This window comes from Aplidium turbinatum, chromosome 11 (genome assembly GCF_918807975.1).
Source record: "Aplidium turbinatum chromosome 11, kaAplTurb1.1, whole genome shotgun sequence".
Lineage (NCBI taxonomy): Eukaryota > Metazoa > Chordata > Ascidiacea > Aplousobranchia > Polyclinidae > Aplidium > Aplidium turbinatum.
The window spans coordinates 21,334,292-21,357,186 of record NC_137482.1 but is presented as its reverse complement, the minus strand read 5'-3'; the positions used below and the strand labels follow the sequence as shown (position 1 = coordinate 21,357,186).

General features: G+C 36.2%; 1 long non-coding RNA gene and 1 pseudogene across 1 annotated transcript; one reads left to right on the top strand and one right to left on the bottom strand.

The window, feature by feature from the left end:
* The first annotated feature begins 621 nt into the window (after window positions 1–621).
* On the top strand, window positions 622–8,610 carry LOC145779526 (uncharacterized). The gene is made up of 3 exons (XR_014290557.1): window positions 622–696; window positions 7,946–8,122; window positions 8,490–8,610. It is a non-coding gene; the product is annotated as an uncharacterized LOC145779526 (long non-coding RNA).
* On the bottom strand, window positions 1,400–5,094 carry LOC145779628 (sphingomyelin phosphodiesterase pseudogene; annotated as a pseudogene).
* Window positions 8,611–22,895: the final 14,285 nt, after the last annotated feature.

Below are 22,895 nucleotides of genomic sequence, written 5' to 3'. Positions count from 1 at the left end.
TTGTTACGTTTTTAAAAGTATATTTGCAAAGACAAAATTGGATGAGTTTTGTTTGCACCGTTAAAATGTTTTATTTTCCTACGGCTACGCAACTAAGACCAAACTAAATCAAGAGATGCAGCTAAAGGGGGGGGAGCTTTGAGAAACAATCGCCCCACCAAAATTTTATCTTGTCCCTTCCCAATAACGGGCTTTTTATGCTATTATAACGTTTCAATGACATTGTATTACATGTTGAATGACGTTTCATAAATGTTTGGCTGCACTCTTGATTTGCAGTGCAGCCAAACATTAATGAAACGTCATTCAACATGTAATACAATGTCATTGAAACGTTATAATAGCATAAAAAGCCCATTATTGGAAAGGGACAAGATAAAATTTTGGTGGGGCGATTGTTTCTCAAAGCTCCCCTCCCTTTAGCTGCATCTCTTGATTTAGTTTGGTCTTAGTTGCGTAGCCGTAGGAAAATAAAACATTTTAACGGTGCAAACAAAACTCATTCAACATGTAATACAATGTCATTGAAACGTTATAATAGCATAAAAAGCCCATTACTGGAAAGGGACAAGATAAATGTTTGGCTGCACTCAGTTGACAGGCTTAAACTTTTGTAATGGAAAAAAAGGTCGGCGTGTGTGGTGGCTGGAGCCGGCGGTAACTTCACCACCAACAGCGCCCTCGTCTTCAGCACAGGTATGCTACGTTTGACTTTTATACCTGGTCTGCCCGTAGGCAGAGAGGATAAACTTGGGTGTTCAGATATTTGCCCCTCCAACAGTTGCTTTCATTTCTTGAAAATTTCTTTCTAACTGGGCTACGTCACTGCAATATTGTTATTGGTTGTAGTGTAGGTTTTGCATTTTACCATCAGGGCAGAGTAGTTTACTATCGTTGCCTGTCCCTATTCCAGTAACTAGCATACAAAACTGGTTCTGCGCTTTGGTTCTCATTCTAGGCTATACAAGTATATTTTTTTTAATAATTCTTTGCTAATTTTTAATTTTTGTGAAACTGTTGGGACTTATTTCGGCCTCAAGCACGTTTTAATGGTCGCGCTTTGTTGCTTTCACCTATTTCTATACCTTTGCTATGCTGACAGGTATTGTTTTGTGCTGTGATCAGAAATTAATAGGCTACAACTACTTGACCCTGTGTAAGTTGGTCACAGTTCACTTAGTTATACCTGTAAATCACGCGTAGATATTTCATGACACCAGTGTACAGGGGCGAGTGATATTCCTAACATCTGCTTAGCCGAGTGTCAATCAGGATGACTAGGTCTGTAATCAAGTGACTTTTCTACAAGCATGTATACTGTATATCTAAAATAATAAAGACGGTAAAAGGCAGATGAATTCAATAAGTGATGAAGTACTTCAAAAATCTCATCTTTGTTTCGTCGATTGTCGTTTATTTATACAAACTGTAAGGCAGACAAAACATTTTGATTGGCAAACACACTTGCAAAGGACAGTGAAGTTAGAAAAAAAACACTCCCCAGACAATTAAAAAGAAGCGCCGTGTTATGTCCCCTGACAAAAGTAACAACGACTTCTTTTCAGGTCCAGTTCATAATGTTTTGAGAAAGGTGGAATTCCTTGCACTGAACACAAAGTAAAACTGAAATACAAAATAAAAGCACTGACATAGACAGTTATGTAGTTGAATGAGTTCGTTTGAATCTACACTGTGAAATAGACAGTTATGCCTGTTCAAATAAAATTGACAAACACGAAATAGGCTATCTGTGTATTCGACATTACAAAGAATTGGCCACATTTGAAAAGTATCATAACTACAGAAAAAGAATCTTGTTGTTGATATTTTTGTTGGCCCAAGTTGATGCCACAAAAATATACATACTGTCCATTAATCAAACAATTGCTATTTGTTTGAAGGAAAAAATAGATGACATCATGGCCACCTGGAGATGCGGCCTGATTTGTCACATTTTGCAGATTTTGATTACAGCTACTGCTAGTGCTTGACTGACATTTTTTGAGATGTTTTTACTTTTTGCGGTTTCCTAATGACATAAAACTTTTTTGTTGACTTGGGGAAGCAGTAGCAAATGAGAAAAAGTAAGTTGAAAAACGCAAAATCAGACTGTTATTGAAAATTAACAGTCTGACTAAAATCTTCGAAATCAAATTTTCTTTGTTTTTTGACATGTGAGGATGTTAAATCCTATTGTGTCATCTGGAGATAAGAATAAAGAAAGCGTAAAAATCTAATTTTTAGAAAAATTTATTCTAACGTTCCCCCAAAGTTAGAAAAACCTGGAAATTTCTGCAAAATGTGACAAATTAGGCCGTATCTTTAAGTGGCCATGATAAGACAATGGGCTAAGCCAAACGAATCCGTCACAAACTAAGTTTTAAGCGATTTTTAAATGACATAATACAGTAGTACCAAGCTTCAACTGCAGTGTGAATGTGAATTTGCCTCAGCGATAAATTTCCAGACTGAAAATTTTAACTCGCTTTCGATGGGCCATACGATTACAAAGGCAACAGTCTGAACACAATACCTTGGTGAAATACAGTAAAACATAAAGTCAATTTGCATTGTGCTTTTAACATTTCAATGTTTTATGGATGCTCTTTGATAATTTTCCATTTTGTGAATGAAATCTGCATGACTTTGCTATATTTAAAGCTGAACACACAATAACAGACACAAGTGCATATACTTAGTCAGCCTCTGACATATTTACTTAGCCGAAATATATTTTACATCAAAAAATTGCATGACTATAATTAATTCATAAACACCAAGCAAAATTGTCTACTACGTAGAACAAGCAAATCAAGCATTGAGGTATATAGTATAGGAAAATCAATTAATCACAGCAGAATCCTATTATAAAACTAAAACGCTTTTTCTCTTAAAGCGAACACAATCAAGTGCTTGAAAAAGCGTTTTAATTATAACAGTGACTCACTCTAAGCTAACACCTTTCACCTTCCTCAGCCTTTCCAAGCTAAAAAAATCAGCTTCCACTCCAGTCTAAGCAACCCAATAGGTGCAAAACAAACTAAATTAGCTATAAGAATAAGCTTTAACGGATTGATTCAAACAAAAAATATTACATAAAAGCAAATGTTCAACGAAATATCAAGGGTTGACGACATAAATGCAACAGAACCATAAGTTGTACAATGTACATTATATCCTACAATATCAAAAAAGAAGACGACACAAACACGTTAAATTGTTGATAGCATGGACATGAAACAATACTGTACAAACGGAAGCCTTGCTACAAGTTGACAACGCAATGGTTACGCACAGGATGGGTGGGTGAAATTCCCCGCCACTATGCTACACATTAAACTTTTCCGACAGTTGCCATCACACAGTTTAGTAGGAACATTATCTTTGTAGTAATAAGAGAAATATTTCTGAAATAAAGGTTCGTTTTCATTGTTGACCCATGTCTTGTATAAGTTACTCCAGTCAGTTGCAGAAAGCGAAGTTAAATTGTAAGCTTGTTTCGCAGAATACTCCAATTCCCAATTTGGAGTTGCACTTTCCTGGTTGGCTTTAGACAAAGGAAGGATATATGTCCGATGATCCATAACATCCCACGTATGGCTGTCCATATCATAAACTCGATACCCAGGGTTCAGATTTGGATAAGTGGTTAAGCTTGGTGAAATATATGCCACAGCTATTGGTTGCTCTAGTGAGCTGTTTTCATACATGATTTCTATCTGGTCGTAATGGGTATGGCCAAAAAACTGAGCTACAACAGTGCGGTGAAAGCGAGTTATGATAGAAAAATAGTTATTTCTCCAAACTTCTAAACAATCACCACCAAAAGTAGGAGGAATGTGTCCAATTATATGAACCTTTTCACCACTCTTCTCCGCTTTTGTCAAAGTGTCTACTAGCCATTTCAATTCACCGTTTGGATCCTCTGGATTGTACAGCATCCAGAAGTTTTCATTGTTACAATAATTCATGTTCAATGATATCAATCGAAGACCGGGCTTAACCAATAATGTATAAAACCCAGATGCCTTTACAGTTTCTAAAGCTTCTTTGGGAAGCCAAGGTGACCACCACTTTGCCAATGCCTCATACAACCAATTTATTTGATCGTAATTGTTAACATAGCTAGGTGGAAAGCTGTTAACTGGAAAACTTTCATGATTGCCAAGAGCTGGATAGACTGGGGTGTCAGGAAAATATTTTAAAAACAAAGCAGTGATGTTGGAAAGAAGATACAATTGGTTTTCCCTTGATTGGTTCCAATCATCATGTGCAGGCAAATCTCCAGTCCACAACACATAGTCAAACTTCTCTTTCGAAGCTTCCAAAAGAAAATTTTCTACAGTCTCGTATGGTATGTCACAATATCCGAGACTTCCCCATTTTCCTGCATGTCGATCTCCTGCTGATGCAGTGGTTCGGCAGCATAAAGGTTCCTTGCAGTCAACTTGTGATCCAGATTTATACAGCAAGTCAACATGAATATCTGACACTTGCAACACTTTTAAGGTTTTTCTTGGTATTTGCTTACTTGCTTTACCTGGCACTTTTGGCATATACCGAAGTGGTTTTGGGATAGAAACATGCCATTTGTCTTTGTTCCAAGAAAGATCATTCGATTTGCACATTGAAGGAAATATTAAGCCACAAACCATTTCTCCAGTGACATCAACTTGGGCTAAAAGAAATTGAGTTTCATTTTTCATTGCATTTACCATACCAGAGCATATATCTGTTGCTTCAATATGTAAATCTATGCAAACTTTTGTTGCAAATTTAAAAAGACCATTGTACTTTTTATCTGGAGTTCGAAATAACCATAATGCCAAATCCATTGATTTCTTGCACATATAACATGTAAGTGCGCTTCCTACTTTTGTTTCAACATAATTCAGGTTTGTGGATTGAACTCTTGAAAGATCATCAATCTTGTAATCAGAACGTTCTTCGTGCTCGTCTTCTTCTGGGATAAATTTTATTTTTTGGTCAATTTCTGACACCGGGTGGCAGTGCACTTGTACAAGAACAAGTGCACAGCAGAAATAAGCAACAATTTTCATCTTAGTAAGTGACCAACTAAAATTGCTAAATGCCAAGCCTAAACAATAAATGCAACATAGAAAAGATTCAAACATTAATAATAATAATGTTATGACAGTGGCAAATACTGGTTGGTTTGCAACAGCATAAAGTGCAGTAATGCAAGTGCCAAAGCGGTGCAAAATGCTAACAGCAGCTGAGTGGTGTTGCTGCTCAATGCTCATACTACAGCTTACTATTAAGCATTTATAAACCATAACTATTAAGCTTTTAAAACAAAATGCTTACGATTAAGCATTTATAAACAAATAACTATTAAGCTTAAACAAAATGCTTACTATTAAGCATAAACAAATAACTAATAACTATAAACAAATAACAAATAACTATTAAGCTTAAACAAAATGCTTACTATTAAGCATAAACAAATAACTATTACGCTTAAACAAAATGCTTACTATTAAGCATAAACAAACGCTCATACTGCAGCATAAACAAATTGCACTTGTCTAAAATAAAAACTGCAATTTCAAATCAAAATGCTTGTAGTAATGTTTCAGTTAGTCTGTAGCCTGATAGTGTATGATATCAGATATATTTTTTTTTATTTAATTTGATTAAGGCATGGTTGGTTGGTTGGTTTTGAATCTTCATCCTGTGACTGACAAAGCCTTGATAAGTTATTCATGGTAGTTTCGCATGCTTGTAGAGGCTCTTGACACAGGGCCGGTTACCGAGGTTGACAGAGTGAAGTTTTCATATTGTTTTCAGAGTCAAACCAGTGCCACGTGATCTTAAGCCGGGCGCATAACCACTGAGGTATTGGGGCGGACAATAGCATGCAGTGCCTGCCTTGTATTTGCAGAAAATATCCCAGTCATGCAAATAAAATTTATTTAATTTTACTCGTTATTTGCAAAAAAAAGGTTAAATTAGGCCTATATAATTTTCAAACTATGTCAGGATACATACTTAACAATTTCTAAACTTTTTGCAGCTTTCAATTCAAACACTTGACATCAATTAGGTGAATTTTTTTAAATAACAGTTAACGTATATCAAGCCAAATTGTCTAAGCATTATGCTATAGCCTTCAAGAACAGTATATACAGTATACTGATTTTTGCCATCAATGTCTTTTTAAAGATATTTGTTACGTATTATAAAAGATATATACAAACATGAAATAAACGACATGCTTTAAATGAATACTGAATAGTCAACAAGTAATTGCAACTTATCCACATGCACGAACCGAGATACCAAGCTTGCTTTGTAGTTAGTGTCATGTTATTATTAGTATTTTGTCCATATCTAAATTTAAAAAAAAATGAAAACATACATCACATGTTAGGCTACTGCACAGACTGCAACAGGACAAAACAAGCTAGCCAAATAACAACTCCATCAATTCAATGCAGTTAGCCAATCTCAGGTATTGCACCAAATGTTATTGCTGCACTATGATCTTCAATCTAGAATATCATTAAAGAACATTCAACAAAAATAAGTACATCTTGCCAATATTGATCAAGATTTGCTGCTACAATATTGTAATAAGCAATGTTAGTCTAAATTTTATAAATAGCTTTACGTTTACCATAGAGTTTGCCATAGCCAATATTGCAATTTTAGCAAAAGCATGCAACAGGTTAGTAACTATTATTGGGGCACTGTAGTTTAGTTGTGACCTTTAGCCCAGACCTAGCTTCAACTGAGAAAACTAAACCAAAAGCATACGGTACCAGATTGATTGGCTACACAATGCACAAGCCTAGCTCAAATCAGCAAACTCAGTAACATTACGCATTTGCAAGAATACAATCAAAATTAAGCAAGCTACCTACTTTCTAACAATAACTCAAATTTGCTCATTCCTGGCACAGCGAATTTTCGACACCCAAAAGTCCATAATTTTCTGATGAATGAAGTGAACACAGTAACCTCATTTGCGGTGACAACTCTGTGCTAATTTTTCACGCTTGAACGAAACCAGATGATTACATAATCCAAGTTCTTTCTGATTGGCGAATCGAATCACACCATAGATTCCAGAAAGGCGTAACCGTGACGTCCACGGCGTAACCATAACGTTGACGCGCTTCATTGAGTTAACGTCAGTGAATATGCTTGATGGATGAAATGATGATTGTGTAACCTGTATCATCGGACTAAGAAGTGATTATAGAAACTTAATTCTGGCAGTTTCGCATACTTGTATGAAAAGGCTTCTCAATTGGACTTTTAGGGCAATGGCTTGAGTCTTTTGTCAAAGCTAATTTTGGCGTGTCCGGAGTTGCCACAGCCAAAACCAATTCTAAAAAAGCACAAAAATGTAGGCCTACAAACGACTCTACCAGACAGGAAAGCTTGCATAAAGCTAGCATAACACACGCAGGACAGTAGCCTAATCACCGCAAAAACAAAACATAAAAAGCAGTTAAGCAGCCATTCCTACGCTACCCCAACCTGCAAAAACTTGTTGACAATGCAGCTGCATTGCTGCAAGCACCGAAAATACAAACAATTCTCTACGTTATACCCATACCCCTGATGTTTTTTATATAAATTGACAAAACACCAATAACAGCCACTCCAACGCATTCCACCTCGCTGTGCTCCCTGCACAACAAGTGTTGAAGTTGCGCCGAAACAAGACCACAGATTCTTCCAGGGCTGTGCAGTCAAAGTCGTGAAGTCGGTAAGATTTTGGCGTGTCCGGAGTTGGAGTCGGCCAGTTATAGTCGGAGTCTATATGTTTTTTCCCGACTTCATAGGCCATGGATTTTTATTTGTCGTTGTAAGCTATAACTTATAAGTTCTAACAACATACGGTACCGGTACGTAATCTCAGAAAAATATTGCTGTAAAATTTTTAGCTAAAATTTAGCTACGAAATTTGCAGATGGAAAACATTTTTGAGATGGAATGGAAGATTTTTATGATGGAATGGAGATGGAATGGCTGAAAATCTCAGAATAGAAGATGAAAAAAATGTTTTCCATTCTATCCCCTGCCTAATACCTAGCCAAGCTTGATAGGGAATGGAAATAATTGGAAGAAATGCAATAGGCTACAAACGGTAATAACATAGCGAAAAGACGTTTTTGATTTCAGAAGTTTAGCCTACATTAAAACAGCAATACGTGACATAGGCTACAATAGACTAGACGTCGACATGAACCAAATTTGCTTAAATTTTGCATTAAATATGCGTTTATTGTATATTTTAATCGAGTGTCATAAAGCTATATTTATTGCTTTTAGGAGGTCGCGGTGCAAAAAAAGTTGAAAACTAGTTTTGTAGTTGACAGATCCTAAAGATAGTACAACTTATAACCGGAACTTATAATTCTCCAAACATGGATAAATTGGAACATAGATATCACTTCATTAGTCATACTTAATATCCTGATTTGACTTGTCATGTTTGTCCTTTTACTTGGCAGGGCAATAGGCCTACAAGTCTGGCAGACCGAATGCTGCCAATCAGCAGCTTTCTGAATTCTGATACACCTATCAACCATCATGCATTGTGAAGAAGGAAGCGTTCTTCCTGGCTATTGGCACAAGGATAGAGTAGGCTACTCACTGGTACATCGAGCAATGATCATGGCATGCATATTTGGTGAGATGTTTTGTCATTTCAGTTAACACATAAATGCAGCAGTTTACTAAAATAGCTGAGTCTGGCCAAAATTCATTGTCTGGTAATTGCGATTTAGGCGGGTCAATATAAGGTTTGACCCCAAAAAAATTCATACAAAAGGTTTTATTGTTCTAAGTGTATGATTAGGTTGTACTATACCCCAGAAAAAAAGTATATAAAAATCTGACCCCGGGAAAGTGGTCAATTAAATAATTTGAAAATGGTGACCCCCAAATTTTTCAATGTACACAAAATTTTTTTTTACTTCAATTAACACACTATAAATGTATTAAACACATATAAACATGGTATCTATGCACCAAATGAACATATCAGAATCCGTCTGTGATGTCATTATGATGTCATGGAAGACATAGGCGTAGATTTTTTAACATGTAAGAAAAAATCTGAGGGGGCAAGATGATAAAAAGTGTGAAATATGTACCCAAATTTGAACAGTTCCATAAAATTACACTGTCAAAGCTACAAAAAAGAACAAAAAAGCAGGGTGGCTGCCCCCTCAAACAGTTTCTACGGGGGGGCGCGCCCCTCTGCCTCCCGGGAATCGACGCCTATGATGGAAGAGTATATGCACTAAACGTCAGTAGATGAAGTACCATTTTTCAAGTTATGATTGTTACATACTGTACTAGTAGTCGTCACAATTATCATCGGTACTGTCTGTGTCGTCTTGATCCAATGGAAGGACATTGTTTGGGTTTTCACAGGACACAAGTTGGCATTGTCCACAAGCAGAGGTACACGGAAATCCGTACCTCCTACATGTACATCGCCGTGTTGTGCAAGCGATCGTGCAATTACAATGCATAATCTTTAACAGATTGTCCGGTGCAGGGTTTTTCAGAGTCATTACTGGTGCGAATTGTTTGTCCTCAATCTTCCAACCCCAGCCAGTAGGGTCCAAATTGCTTTCTAGTCCTAACCATATCATTATTTGATAGTAAGCACGCAGGGAATGGAATATTGTAGAAGATGCAGTTGGTGGGAGTCGGGCTGGCGCCACGAAGGATGACACTGAAACTACTTTCTTTTCCAACACAGAATGTCGCAAAGATGCCAGCGAATCGCTTTGCTTTCCAGCATAGAGTAGAACCATTGACTGTTTGCCATACTCTTCAATTGCATCCACCCTCTGGCCAGGTTTTGTAAATGCAAGTGCCAAGGATTCTAGCACTTTGTCGCCTTTGGTGGCTTTCTGAAAGAGTGTTCTCTTTCCTATTCCGAAGATTCGTGAGGTAGTATCGCATCCTGTAAACGCATGGATGAAGAGTAACTGAGAACATAACTGTTGTCCGAGACATTCCTTTAGGGTATTAATATTGTACACCCTCTGATCTTTAGACCTCTTGTCCGAACGAAAATACATTGTCTTCATCCGACTGTCCATATGATAGAGGAGAAGGATCAAGAGATCTGTGTCTTCTCCAACCACGGTTGTAGTGTGGTATTCAGGAGTCTGCTACTATTCGGTGAGCCCGATTCGGTGAGTTCCTAACCTCTAACCCCTAACCCTAAAACGGCAATGATAATTAGGCCACGGTACCAGATAATTTAAAAAAAAAATTGAAAAAATCCCCCGTTAAGGGATCGGACTCACCGAATCGGACTCACCGAAACGGGCCATTCCGGGTATTCAGAAGCTGCAATAGCTGCCTGAACAATATCATAGTCGGCATCTCCTTCAGCGTTTATAACTGTGGGGCCTTTCTCTCGCAGTTTGTTGCTTATCATATTGATCAGCCCTTACTTATTGCAGCCCTGTGACAAGAATTCCTCCTATTCATATTCGAGTTGCAGATGAGAATAAAAGAGAATGCATGCTTGAGACAATCTGTATGTTCCACAGACATACTGTACGTATATTGATGCTTACTCATCAAAGCAGCAGACTTGCTGTGACGTTTTCATAGTCCATAGAAAACCTGTACGAAATTTAAGTTTGCGCACTATCAGTCTGGAATGGCACGAAAAAGTTAAATCTTGTCAGCCTTCATTAAAACTCATACCTGGAAAAAAACTTTGTTCCAATTGCAGAATGAAAATTCAACAATTTATAGATACTTCTGGAAGAGCTTCTTCATCTAGTGAAAGCGATATACAATCACTGCAGGTAGATAGTGTCAGTAGTGACTCATTGAACATTTTAAATGAAAGTTTAGGCAATTTGGGTGAATCACCAGTGAAACTTCAAAATAGATCAAGAAAGAGTATGTACCCTAAGTGACAAAATGTTGTTCTGGAATTTAGAATTTATCATTGTTGCTCAGATGGATCTAAGGCTTAAAATTTTTAAGTAGCAGGACCCATATTAGTTGAAAAACATAAATTTTTGGCACAATCTTGTTGTTGGCTCCTCTCCCTGAAAGTCATTGAGGAGGAGCCATTCCAAGTTGTTTAGTGGTCAAGCCATGGCCTCCCCCACACAGCCACAAGCTTGGTCGCTTTTGTGGGATTTGTCCATAGGGTGGTTGTGTCCAGGGAAGTTGGGAGCTTGGGGCATTCAAATGGGTGTCTTGGATGTGTGGAGGGTGTTTTTGCATTGTTTGGCACAATCTTCTTCAATTATAATATTTAATGAGCCTATTTTAAATTATAAATATACAAAACATCACTAGGGGAACTTGGCATAGCGCACTTGCAATAAAAAAATAGTACTGATTTTCAGACACAAGCTTTTGTTTTCACTTTGTGAGGTGAAATACTCAATAAGCCATTAATTTTATTTCTGATATCAATTCTCCTTGAAAATACCTTTAAAATGATGCATTGCATGTGATTGTAACTAGTGAGCACCATGGGTTATTTATGATCAAAAATTATGTTCCGCATGATTGAGCACAATTGGGTTACTAATAAACATGAGGTTAAAGGTCAAAGGTGATGGTCAAGAGCTTTAGTTTTGAGTGATATGGCTGAAGAAGTAAATGTCCTACAATACCTGAAAATATCAATCAGTACAATTTTTTACAAGCTGGAAAATATCTTCCTATAGTTAAACTTGTGAAAGCGAAATGGACTTTACGCTTCAGCGATCACAAAAAGCAATCAACTTTAAGTGGCCGTAACTTTTGTTTTAGTTAACCAGTTTAAAAAAAAATTAGTTTTTTGAAATCAGAAAGAAAAGTTTTATCAGTGTGTGAATTTTCATTAAAATCTGAAACGGAGGGTTACGAAATCCCATTTTTCTGGATCACTTGACATGGAATGACCCAATAGTTATGTTAATTAACTACTTTCCCGGGGTCGGATTTTTGTAGACTTTTTTTCTGGGGTATAGTACAACCTAATCATACACTTGGAACAAAAAAACCTTTTGTATAAATTTTTTTGGGGTTGCCCCCATATTTTTCATATATTGACCCGCCTAATTCCATTCCGTGCAAACATTGAAGAAAGAAGTTAGTTTTCAGCAAGAAAATCAGTTCTTATTGCATTGATTCATCGTCTACAGACGTCGAATCAATGTAAAACAGATTAATTTGCTGACTGGGTACAGCTTTAGATAAACAACAAATAAATCAACACTTACATGTATTCTCGTATTTGTTTTAGTTTTGATGAGTCAGTTAATGAAATTTAAATGTGCCAATTTTAAGCGCTGCTAAAACTGCAGTGCTGATAAAAAAGAATTGCAGTAAAAAGTAATGAAAGGCTTTTCAAAAACAAATCAGCTTGGGTCTATTTTATACGACTCTTCAGCAAATATTTGAATCAAATCATCAACTAAAACTTTCCGCATCATAAAAAAATCTTAACTTAAATAAACTAGTAGCGTCGGCTACGAAGTTCAAAATGCAAAAACTAAGCTTACGCTTTGCAAACGTTTTCAAACTGTTCACATTCTTTGACCAATATTGAATTCAATCAATCATTCAAGATGAAAAAACTTTTGAAACGAAACAAACAGGAGCTAAGTTTCTGCACTTTTAGCTATGCCTATGTAGGCTTGCTTTGTTTCAGATGGATAATAACGAATCATTCTAACATGCCACTAGCTTGAGTCTTTTGTCAAAGCTAATTTTGGCGTGTCCGGAGTTGTCACAGCCAAAACCAATTCTAAAAAAGCACAAAAATGTAGGCCTACAAAAGGTAATAACATAGCGAAAAAAAGGCGTTTTTGATTTCAGAAGTTTAGCCTACATTAAAACAGCAATACGTGACATAGGCTACAATAGACTAGACGTCGACATGAACCAAATTTGCTTAAATTTTGCATTAAATATGCGTTTATTGTATATTTTAATCGAGTGTCATAAAGCTATATTTATTGCTTTTAGGAGGTCGCGGTGCAAAAAAAGTTGAAAACTAGTTTTGTAGTTGACAGATCCTAAAGATAATACAACCAGTATAAGTCTTTTGTTTCTTTACCTTATGTTAAGGGAGTTTCTGAAAAAATTCGGCGTATCTTAAATGAAATTGGTGTAAAGGTCGCTTTGAAACCTTTCTTGACAATAAGTAAATTTTTGCCATCTTTAAAAGACCCCTTGAATCAAAGCGAAATCTCAGGTTTAGTGTACCAAGTTTCTTGTGATGATTGCAATTTAATTTATGTTGGCCAAACAAAACGAGATCTCAAATCTCGCATTAATGAACACAAAAGAGCTTTCAAATATCAACGCCCTGAACATTCTGCTCCTTGCATGCATGCCATAACTTCAGATCATAAAATAACTTGGAGCAATTCTAAAATTCTAAAAGTTGAAAGTGATTATAAAAAGCGAATGTTTTCTGAAAGTTGGTTCATCAATCAAAAGCCTCATGTAATGAATCGCAATGATGGCATCTCTTTTCCCGCTATCTACAAAAAACTATTGTAAGTGCTGATTTGACGTTTTTTAAATTGGTTTCATGCTGATTGTAAAACTGTGCAGTAGTGCGTACAAAACTCGATTCATGACTCATGCCGTTCACTCTCCTATTTTGTTGTTATTTAAGTTTCTTGTTGATCGCAATTAAGTCCCCCCTTTTTTCTAACTTATTTTAAACTTTGCGCGCGATAAGTTTTTGTCCAGAAGTTGAATTTTCATTTTGCATGTTTAGTTGTTTTCAGCAATATGTCCTGTGTTTTGCCATGCTAGACAGGTAGTCACTACCTGGTCTAGCCCCCTGAAGAAGTCAGTCGTGTCTGATTGACGAAACGTCGGAATAAAAGCAGATTGTCACTGTATACATCTTGTGATAGTTTAGCTTAATTTGCACCAGTAGAACATCTCATATCATTTAATACCACTGCTACGTTAACACCACTCACGGCTTCAAACTAAGATCACAGCATCATTGACAGAGAGTCCAAGGGGTGTTTTTAGACCCGTGATGATGTTTAGGACCGAAAGAACCTTCCGGGAAATAAAAGCTAGCTTGCAAAACAATTTGATGTTAAGAATTTAAATCTTACCTACGAGGCTACGTCCAATATAAACTGCAAGTCCTCCACGGCCTGAGTCGACACGTTGTCGTTGTGCGTAGGCTTGCGAACACCGAGGAATCTGTCAGGCAAGCAAGGTCATGAAACTCCCATCTTTGATTCGATTGCAGATGAGTGGCCAGACCCAGATTGACCCAATCCCAGCATCACGCCAAAGCTTATATGAAATTTATGCCATAACTCTTCATCGATTGGGCCAGGGTTTTTTTTAAGGTTTGGTTTGGGTGACCGCTAAGTAGTTTGAAGAGACCGCAAGTGTTTCATTTAAATACCAAAAAATAGCCATAACTAGTACGCAACATAAAATGAATTATTCGACAAGGCACAGCTTAAATGATTGTGACAGCGACCAAACAGCCTGCCCAACACGGCCGCCAAACAAGTTTGCTGCACAATCAAACAAAGTGTGCTTGTTGGCTTCTGCTTGTTATGTTTCCACACGTAAAAACTGATCATTATGCGCCATAAATCAGAAATATACATTGACGAGTATCGAAGGTGCACTTCTTTTGTGAATAACTCTTTGATTCAGCTGTTAGCTGTACCTCCACTTATTCTTTTTTCCGGACGTGAACTATTGATCGTAGGCTATATTCGTATTATCGACAAGACATAGCGAAAAACAACCATTACTTTTCTACTGTAGTTGCAAGTCCAAATTTTGGGAAACCGCTGGAGAAATTTGGGGGACCGTTTCGGTCCCTCAAAACACCTTAAAAAAACACTGGATGGGGCTATATCAAAACACAACAATTTGTCCAAATTGCGAAAAAAGCAGGCAAACTGTTGATCATTTGGTTGTAGACTTTCTATGGACTGCACTACTCGGTGGTTTCAACACAGTTTAGCCTACCAATGCGGAAATATATTTAAAAACTGGCTAAAAGACAACGAGTTTCAAGTGTGAAAGCGCCAAACGAAACTACTACTTTACTGGTCACTTCAGTTTAATTAACATGCAGAGCAATTTCACTATTCCATGGAGTTTTGTAAAGGTAGGCAGATTACAAGGCAACAAAAGCCTACTTTGTGTTCAAATGGAAGCTTGTAACTGTGCCCACTTCTGCTACCTGGCCTGCTTCAAAGCTATAGGCTTTGACATGCTCTCACAACTGGTGAAATTTCGCACCAGTGGAGCCCAAGCGTACTCAGAGGATGGCAGGTTTCTCAAGCAAACAAAGATATTTCCAAAGTTCTGACATTTTATTTCGACGTAAATCTTTTTATCTCTGTTTCTTTCAAAAGCAATTTCGGTTCATTATAAGTTCGAAACGAATTACCGATTGTTCATTAAAAAAATGCACATGCCCGAATATTTTGTATCGAATTGAATGCTTCATAAAAAATTCTATTACGATCAAAAAATCTATTAAATCTGTAAAATATTTCACAATCAAAAGCTAACTTTACTCTTTCGATACGTCTGCCTTAGTTTACAAAGTCCGTAATTTTTACGTGAATTAAATGTCTGCAAACGTTTTGGGGCATTTTTCTCGTCAAGACCATTAGCAGGCTTGACATTTTTGTTATCCCTTCAAACCATGTAGAGATCATTAAATATCACATGACTCCATGTTGCTGTGTTTTTTACTCGCTCATATGACCTTTTTCCTTTGGGACTTTATCCAAACACAATCCCGTTTTTTTGACATTCAGTTTACAATGACGCAATACTTCTCCCTGATCTCACTAAAAGGGCGTAGTACAGTATTTGAACCCCTATGGCCTACTGCATAGCAAGGATTCTTAACCGTGGTGAATTTTATCTATCAAAGATTGAGTTTGCTAAAAACACAGATTAGAAGGAAAATGCCCATAACCTAGCATGGAAAAAAGAATATCCAAGGAGTAAATTATTTTTATACGCTCAGAAATTTTTAAATAGGCCTACTCTTCTTGAGAAACAATAGGAAGAAACTTTATCTTATCATGCTACTTATCTTCAGCAGTTAATTTTAGATTTATCATCATTAGATCAATTGATCGTGGTCTATAAACCTAGCCCCGGATTTATGTTAAGGTCAGAAATCTTGCCATGAGGCTCATAAGTTAAAGAACACGACGCATATTATTTGCAATAATGCAATTACAAAAGGTCTATGTTCATTAGGAGACATCTCCTGTAATTTGGCATAAAACTCCCTCTTACCAAGATTACTATGCAAGCATTTCCCCTTCAACGATATTTTTAAAAGGTGTATTTTAAGGGCCAGGAGTGTCGTCTGGCCGGGACCCAAATTATTTTCTCAACAGCCCTGAATAACACTGTAGCTGTAGGCATAGCCGTAGGAGAGTAAAACATTTTGGGGGGGCGAACAAAATTTGCCCAAATTTTCCAAATTTTGCCCAAATTGTGTCTTTGCGTATATATTTTCAAAAACACAAAATTGCTCACAACCTCTAAGATAGTATGTACAGTCTAAGAACTCCACAGTCATCAACTTGGCGGTGTACAAAAACACAGGCAGCAAAATGTTGAACTTAGCAAAACAAGGCTGAATTAACTTCAAACTAAATACACCATCAAATTGAAATAATTTTCTTGTGGCACAAAAATATATATATACTATATATAACAGTATATTAGGCCTACCTGAATTCAATAACAATTTAAACTGAGAATTCAACAATAACTGGACAACAGTGGCTAAATATCCATGTCGTCAGATCATTTCAAAATCTCCAGCTCAATTGCAATAAAAAGCCAGACCAAAAGTAGCTGAATCTTTTCATTATATAAAGATAGTTCAAAAAATCAAGAGTCAAGATTCGTAAATTTGCATTGAAAAAATCTGAAATGACAACTTATTTACTTACCAAACTAGTAACATTACTTAATCCATGCTGCTTAAAACCTTACAACCTGATGTTACGGCCAATCTCTGTACAAATCAAACGTCATATAAAACCGTTCAAGTCTACTGAATATTACGTCATGGAAGTTGCTAGAAAATGTGCCAAAATTGCACCATCGTTCATAGACTTGTGTCAAACTTGTTTGGACTTGTTTGGGCCTGTTTAAACAGGAAATATTACATCAGCTTTAAACACCTGTTGGAATGACTTCATAATTGTCTTTCATTTATTGCGTCACAGTTACTTTCTACGTGAATTTGAGATATTGATATCTATTCTGGTCATTCGTAAAATGATTGTTTGAAAGTTGGCCGCACATTTAACTGTTGGCTTAGTGCTTGCTAGCTGGACAAAAGTTCCGTCTTTTATCCAAGTAATCTGTTGTGTAGTGACAGTTTAAGTGGTGTAGGCGTTGCACCCCCTCGTTTTCGGTAGCCTCGGGCTAATTTTACAGGAATACACTGTTTGAAAAGAAGTTCAAGTGTGTGTTTCTTCGGTCATTATATACAGACGAACGGATTAGGGAACTTTATGTTAAAATTTTCCCAAGAAGAGATTATGGTTTACCGCTGTGACCACCTGAAAAGAATTCTACAGTTTATCATACTATGGCCATCAAATTTGCACCTTTGAACAAAACAAGTTGCTATTAGTATCAATATTGATTTCATATTACAGTGAAGGTATAGCCAATGTTTTTTTATTAACATCATTACCGTACCAAGATATTTTAAGTTCATGATGAAGCAACTACTGAAATCGCAGGCACTGAACCAAAATAACTCAAAAAGATAACTTCAAACTCAATCCTAGCCAGAAAATACAGACGACATCATCAATACTGTCTACATTGCCAGATATATTAACTGCATGAATTGGATGCCAAAGCAACATAACACTTTCCTATATATTTGATCATTGATTACTATAATATGTACTGTGTCATATATGGTAAATAGCCGAGCAAATCAACCCAAGGACCAGCAAAGACAAAAATCAGTTAATACAAAAATTTCTTTTTATAGAAAACAGTTCAACTGTAGCCCACAAAAACATGAAATCAAACACTGGAAAATTCACAGATACTAAAACGAAGCTTACCATTCTCTACAAATTGCAACATACCAAATACAATAGTTTCTAAAATTGAAGATGGCACAGTTTACATTCATGCGAAAATTTTAATGTATTTCATACAAAATATTACACTATAACAAATATACAAAGTTTTTAAACTGGTAATATGTTGAAAACTCATGGTAGCTTAAGATTGATTTGCCCAATAACTGGAAATTTTTGCCCAAATATTTTTACAAATAAATACATCAGTAGAATATAGATAAAGAAGTAAAAATCCTCATAAGATTACCAGTAGCCTACCCAGCAGGGTTTAAAAATTCCACCAATGAAGAAATGTAGTGTATATCCAAATTTTTATCTGTATTAGTAATAGCTTTCCTCTGCTTGCTAATTGCATTATTTTACACATATATACTGAATCGAAGCTTAACATTCTGCCAAATTGCAATATACCAAATACAAAAGTTCCAAAATTGATGACACTACATTTAACATTTAAAGAAAAATGTTAATGTATTTCATACAAAATGCAACACTATAAACAAATTCCTAAACTAGAAAGATTTTGAAAACTCATGGTAAGATTGATTTTCCCAATAACTGGACATTTTGCCCAAATATTTTTACAAATAAATACATCAGTAGAATATAGAGAAAGAAGCAAAAAACCTCATTAGATTACCAGTACCCAGCAGGGTTTCAAAATTCCAGTTCCACCAATGAAGAAATGTAGTGTATATCCTAATGAACATCAGTAATAAGCTTACCGGTACCTCTGCTTGCTAATTGCATTTTCTTACATTTACATTTTGCGGGTATATACTGAATCGAAGCTTAACATTCTGCCCAAATTATATACCAAATACAAAAGTTCCAAAATTGATGACACTACATTTAACATTTAAAGAAAAATGTTAATGTATTTCATACAAAATGCAACACTATAAACAAATTTCTAAACTAGAAAGATTTTGAAAACTCATGGTAGGATTGATTTTTCAATAACGGGACATTTTTGCCCAAATATATAGTTTTACAAATAACTACATTAGTAGGACATAAAGTAAACACCAAAAACCATATAAGGTTATTAGTAGGCTACCTAGCAAGCTTACAAATCTCACCTGTGAGGAAATACAGCTTACGTACATGCTGGTGAATATCAGTACTAACAAGCTTAACAATTTTCAAAATAGATGAAATTGCATTTTACATAATTGACTGGAAAATATTAACGTTTCTCATAAATTATAACAATTATGTAAACTTTCTAAACTGATAAAATGTCGAAACATCACGATAAAATTGATTTGCCCAAATAAGTGCAGATTTTTGCCCAAATTTGCGGAGTTTTTTTTTCAGCGGGGGAGCGACCGCCCCCCGAGCGACCGCCCCCCCATCTCCTACGGCTATGGCTGTAGGCCTAGGCTTATTAGTATGTTTCTGTTCGATTGGGTCCTATCAAACCAAGTAAGAAACTTTCAGTGTTTGAAAGTTGCAATTTTTACGGTTTGGCTTTTGATGAAAACACTGGACTTGATGTTCAGTTCAGTTGTTTTTAGTTCTGACCATCACAGTGAAAAAAATACACATCAAGATAGTAAAGATCTAGAAAAAGGTAGAAGTGATAAAACGCAAACATTAAAACGTGCTTGAGATCGAAATAAATTATTAAGTTGAAAGAAAGTTGGCACGGTCGCAACACCTTTATGTTATTTCGAAATTCAAGCAATTTTACTTTGATATGCACTCAAGTAGCCTAATGTTAATGTATAGCCTGCATAACTATTTGTGACTGCTTAAAGCATCATAAAATAGTAATTGCATGACCTTGTCTTATGTTGGTCACAACTCTCTTTCTAGTTTAATTATTTTAAGTACGGTCAAAACCAGGGCAATGTGACTAATGTGAGCACCATCTTGCCCCTCTCCCTCGAAATCCACTAGTGTGCTTCTGTGTTTAGTGATGGCGCTTAAAAATAAAACAAGAAAGCGTTCAGTTATGGCCGCAAACTCTTTCAATGTAAGGAAAAATTTGCATTCATTATTTCAGCAAAAACTAAGCTAATCAACTCTAAGATTTTTTATAAAAAAAATAGTAGCCTAATAACTTCGTTTAAACTCGAAATCAGTTTCGTGATAGAAATAATCTATTTCGCCATATAACTTCATCTCATTCTCATACACTCCTGATTGATTGAAAGCCTAATGATATCTAGAAGGGTTATCAAGCTAAACTGGAAACCTTTGCCAGAAGTTATGCAAACATTGCTGTTGTGGTTTGATATAACGCTTGTTTATCATTTGCTTTGTGGCGGGTGGACCCAACACGTGACATGACAAGCAGATGATGACATTGTTTGCGGATGTGTTTAATAACAAAGCCAAAAATATAGCCTTGTTCTGCAAAAAGAGTAGGCCAATAACCTATGCATTATTTAGTTTTGAAGATTAAAAAGCATATATTCTACAATTGTTCAACTAACCATTAGGCTACACAGGCCTATTTTTTTTCCAAAATCAGCTTAGAAAAACGTAATTTTAGGGGGTTTGTGATCAATATTATCTGAGCGAAATAAATCCGTGAAAAAAGAGTTTTGCAACAATAAAATTGCGACCGATAATTGATGTGGTGATGACTAGAAAAACAATTCACAAAGCTTATTACAAGTGTCACTAAAATCTTCTCAACATAGTTTTTGTCTAGATCAAGATTTTTGCTTTCAGCTGTTTACAACAAATAACTTATTATTCGGACCAAACGGAAGACGAAAGAATTTTGTGACGAAACAAAGCGAAACTGTAGCCGATTGATTTGCATTCTTGCTTTTTCGGTTGTTTCTTTTCCGCAGTGAATTGTGATGAAAATCCTCTTTTGCTGCTGTGAAAACCAATCTGGTCATTACCACGGCCCTGCCAGCAAATCAATCTCTTTTTACATTTTCTAAATGTCTGCAGATGTTGAATCACTGTAAAAAAGACTGATTTGCCGACTGGGATACCACAAAATTATAACGAACAATCTTTCAAACACAAAATGTGGTGGGCCATGGGGTGGGCTAATTTACAAGTCCAAAAAAGAAGTTGTCAATGAGCTGTAGTGTGTTCATCGGTGTCTTACCTGACATGCAACTAGGGTAAAGCTTCATAAGTTTTGAAAAAATAAACTATCGATGTTTATCGTTGAAATAATCTCACAGAAAATGTAACGTTTCAATATTTTGTCTAAATTCTGGCTGACGCGTGATATCTGCGGTCATGATCCTTCAACAGAAATTGTGTGAATTTTTCAGGGACAACCAGGCAGTGCCTGATTAGACAAGAAAGGTAAAAGCCTAGGGCCCCAAAATTTAAGATTTACCAGTTGAAACAAACATATTTGGAACTTTTGATATAGTTCAGCTCGACGCAAAATTTGTTTCAGTTTTTTTCAAAAGCATTTTCACTTCATTATGAATTCGAAACGATTTACTGATTGTTCATCAGAAAAATGCACTTTTGGAAATATATTTTTTTGAATTGTAAAATTTTTTGTTTCAATCGAATCCTTCCGATCAGTGGTCCCCAACCTTTTTATTCTCAGGAACCTTTTTTAAAATGAAAATAGCCTCGCGGAGTGGCGACGAGAAAACCAAGTTTGACATCTAGCCTATATCGGTTTATTTTTATAACATTTCAAGTGTACTTTTTAAGCAAGATTCGTAAAATATAGTGGACAAAGTAAAAGTCGAGGTCGAAAAAAGAAATGCGTTTAGCAGGTGATTTAAGAGGATTGCTCTTCCCAGAAAATTTCGATTAATTTTACATTGCTTTTCATCGCTTTTAATGCAACTTTAGGCCCAATAATGATTTTTTAGAATTGAGATCAAGACTCACACCTTGCATTAGACCAACATCATCAAACTGAAACTGGATTTCTTTAGAAGTTTGAGTGACAAATTTTGTTTTAAAATTGAAGTTACTTTTTGAATATATTTTCTTTCACATCTAGGCCTATACGTTTTTTTTACGTCATTTTTAAATTTTTCCTGTAATCTATTTAACTTATTTTATGGCTAAGGACATCCTTTCAACCAATTTGCATTCTTGACGGCCATTTTGGATGTGTGTCGCGACCCGGTAGTTAGGCATCCTTGCTTTGAACACATCACCATCAATTAAATTATTCTATACGAAGCTTGCAACATCCGCCAATAAGTTTCTGCGAATCTTTGAGGTATTTTGCCTGCCATGACCATTAACAAACTTGACACATCTGCTAGTACCAGTACTGCTTTAAACCATACGAGGCTCGCCTACGCATCTACTTTCCTGCCTTTTTTAGCCGCCTATCCTGATAAATGCAAGTGACGTAATATGACAATTCTGATTCTGCCCCTCTTATCGGAAGGGCATGGTACGACATTTGAATCCCTGTAGCAAGAACTCGTAACCGAGGGTAAACGTTGCAGCGTATCAAAGGGTAATATAAAAAAAAGCACAAGCTACAGAGTGAATGCCTAATATCTGACTTAAAAAAAAATCAGTCCTGTGCACTGTGCAGCAAATCCATTTTTAAACACTCTTAGTTATCGTAGGCTATTCAACTACTTAAACGGTATACCGTACACACTTAACCCCACAGTGTTACACTGACTAATTTCAGCTGTTTATTTTATTCAATTACTTACTTACATTCAATACTTGTGGTTTCTCTGAAACTATTCAGCCCGTCCACACCTGCGTCTCTTGTTCCAAGAACACACTGAGCAATCTATCAACAATCCATCAGCCTAATATAGGAAGCGGTGTGCAGCACCATGCGGTTGCTGCAAACTCCTTATT